Source organism: Microtus ochrogaster, chromosome 5, assembly GCF_000317375.1.
Source record: "Microtus ochrogaster isolate Prairie Vole_2 chromosome 5, MicOch1.0, whole genome shotgun sequence".
NCBI lineage: Eukaryota > Metazoa > Chordata > Mammalia > Rodentia > Cricetidae > Microtus > Microtus ochrogaster.
Window position 1 is genome coordinate 66,350,849 of NC_022012.1, and position 2,813 is coordinate 66,353,661.

Sequence of the window (2,813 nt, forward strand, 5' to 3'; positions counted from 1 at the left end):
CTTGCTGACCCTTATTTTTCTTTGGTGCCTGTCCTGGAACTAGCTCTTGTACTTCAGGCTGGCCTCAAACTTCAAACTCACAGAGATCTGCCTGTCACTGCCTCCTGTGTGCTGGGATTAAAGGCATGTACCAACACCGCCCAGCTATTCTAGAGTATTGTTTAAACTACATTTTGGGTTTTGTTCTTCTTTTTACATTTGTTTATTTTATTATTTATATTGCTAGAGATTTTATTCTGACAATTTTTTTTGTTTTGTTTTTTGAGATGGGGCTTCTCTATAGCTTTGGAGCCTGTCCTGGAACTAGCTCTTGCAGACCAGGCTGGCCTTGAACTGAGAGATCTATCTGCCTCTGCACCTCTAGCACTGGGATTAAAGGTGTGCCGCCACCACAGCCCAGCCAGAATTTTTTTTTAAGATTTATTATGTGTACAGTGTTCTGCCTGCACACAAGAGGACACCAGGTCTCATTATAGATGAACCATGTGGTTGCTGGGAATTGAACTCAGAACTTATGAAAGAGCAGTCAAACCTCTTAAACTTTGAGCCATCTCTCCAGCCTCTGACAGAATTTTTTTTTAAGATAGAAAGAAGTAAGTTTAGATGGTTTTGTGGTTGAGAGCACTGACTGCTCTTCCAGAGGTCCTGAGTTCAATTCCCAGCAACCACAAGATCCGTAATGAGTTCTGGCACCTTTTCTGAAACCCTGCAGGGATACATAAAGGCAAAACGCTGTATACATAATTAATCCTTAAAAACAGAAGTTCATTTTAATATCTATCTTGATTTAGTAGCAGTATAACATTAATTAGCATTAGATTCATAGGACTGCAATTTTTTATTACTAAGAAATGCAATGAAAAACATGTTTTTTGATAATAGTGTTTCCTTGCAACAATAGAAACCCTAAAAAAGACAGGGACAAAAGGACTGGCAAATGTAATTAAAGTCCTTGTTATTAAACATGCTTTCGGCAGATGGCAGTGGCACACGCCTTTAATCCCAGCACTCGGGAGGCAGAGGCAGTAGATCTCTGTGAGTTCCAGGCCAGCCTGGTCTACAGAGCTAGTTCCAGGGCAGACTCCAAGCTACGGAGAAACCCTGTCTTGAAAAACAAACAAACAAAAAAAAAACATGCGCTAAAGTGTCACCATGAAATACATTTATACTATTTATAAAAGGTAAAAGATATGCTTGTTATGGTTTTGAAACTTTAGAATTGACCAGATTGGCCAGATGCAGTGGTACACTCCTATAATCTCATCATTTACATCATTTAGGACATAGCGATGGGTAGATCAAGAGTTCAGGATCAGAAAGTCTGGCCATGATGGCACACGCCTTTAATCCCAGCACTTGGGATGCAGAGCCAGGCAGATCTCTGAGTTTGAGGCCAGGCTGGTCTACAAGAGCTAGTTCCAGGAAAGGCTCAAAAACTACAGAGAAACTCTGTCTGGAAAAAAGAGCTCAGGGTCAGTTGAGTGGTGGTGGTGCACTCTTTTAATCCCAGGGCTCAGGAGACAGAAGCAGGCAGATCTGACAGAGTTCAAAGTCAACCTGTCCTACAGAGCAGGTTCCAGAAAGACCAGTGCTACAGAGAAAGCCTGTCTCAAAACAAAAAGTCGAGCTTCATCTGCAGCTACAGGAGTTCAATGCCTGTCAATGTCTCCATGAACTATACATAAAAACCTGATGTGCTGGTCCATGGCTTTAATCTCAGCATAGGCAGGCAGAGCTGAGTGGAAGCCAGCTTGGTTTACATACCAAGTTTCAGGTCATCCAGAGCTACATAACAGGATGGATCATTTCTCAAGAAAACAAAAATAAGTAAAATCACCTGCATCTATTTCCTTTCGTGCTGAGGTTCCAACCCAGGGTCTTGTGCATACACTTACCACTATGCCACAACCTAACCAGAGTAAAACTCTTCATTTGCACCTATCTGGACCTATTCATTTACACACAGGCACAGGAACGAACCTGGTTCTTCACAATGCCCCTTTTCACATAATGTAAGAAAAAGAAGAATAGCTTACAAGAAAACCAAGCATACTCACTTGGGAGGCAGAGGCAAGCAGATTCTCTAAGCCAGCCTGGACTACAGTGTCACAGGACAGCCAGGGTTACAGTGAGACCCTCCCTCAAAAAGAAAAGAACATGGCCACGGAGAGGGTCCTTAAACTCGGTATCCCGTCCTCAATCATCTCTAGACTCAGCTCTGTCACCCAGAACACAGGACCTGCTGCACAGGTGCCCACGCTTTGCCCTCCCCTCCTCAGTGCATCTCCTAGAATTGTGATACCTGGTCTCACTGTGCAGCTCTGGCTGGCCTAGAACTCGCTCTGTACACCAGGAGGACCCTGAACTTCCAGAGATCTGCCTGCCTGGATTCCTGAGGGCTGCAATTAAAGACACATAGCACCTCAATCCTCCCTCCTGGCTTTTAAAATGAAAAATGACACAATTACTGTCTGCTGATAGCCCTACCACCTGAATGTTTGCATGAATGAGGAGCATTCGGTAGCCTCCATCTCAGACTTCTGAGACTCAACCAACATGCTCTTCAACTTCAGGGAATTCAGATGGCCCAGAAAAGTCCTGAAGAGGACAACATTGCAGACCCAGACTTCCCACAATTTCTCTCCCAGACTGACACTAGCCAAAACCAAAAAGTAGCCAGTGACAACTCGGTATAACCAAATGGATCTTTCAAAGCAAGTTTTGTCAAATAACCAAGTTTCAAACCCCAGGTCCAGTCAAGGCACCACAAGTAAAGTAGCAGGCTGAGAATCATTGGCCCTGCAAGACAGCCC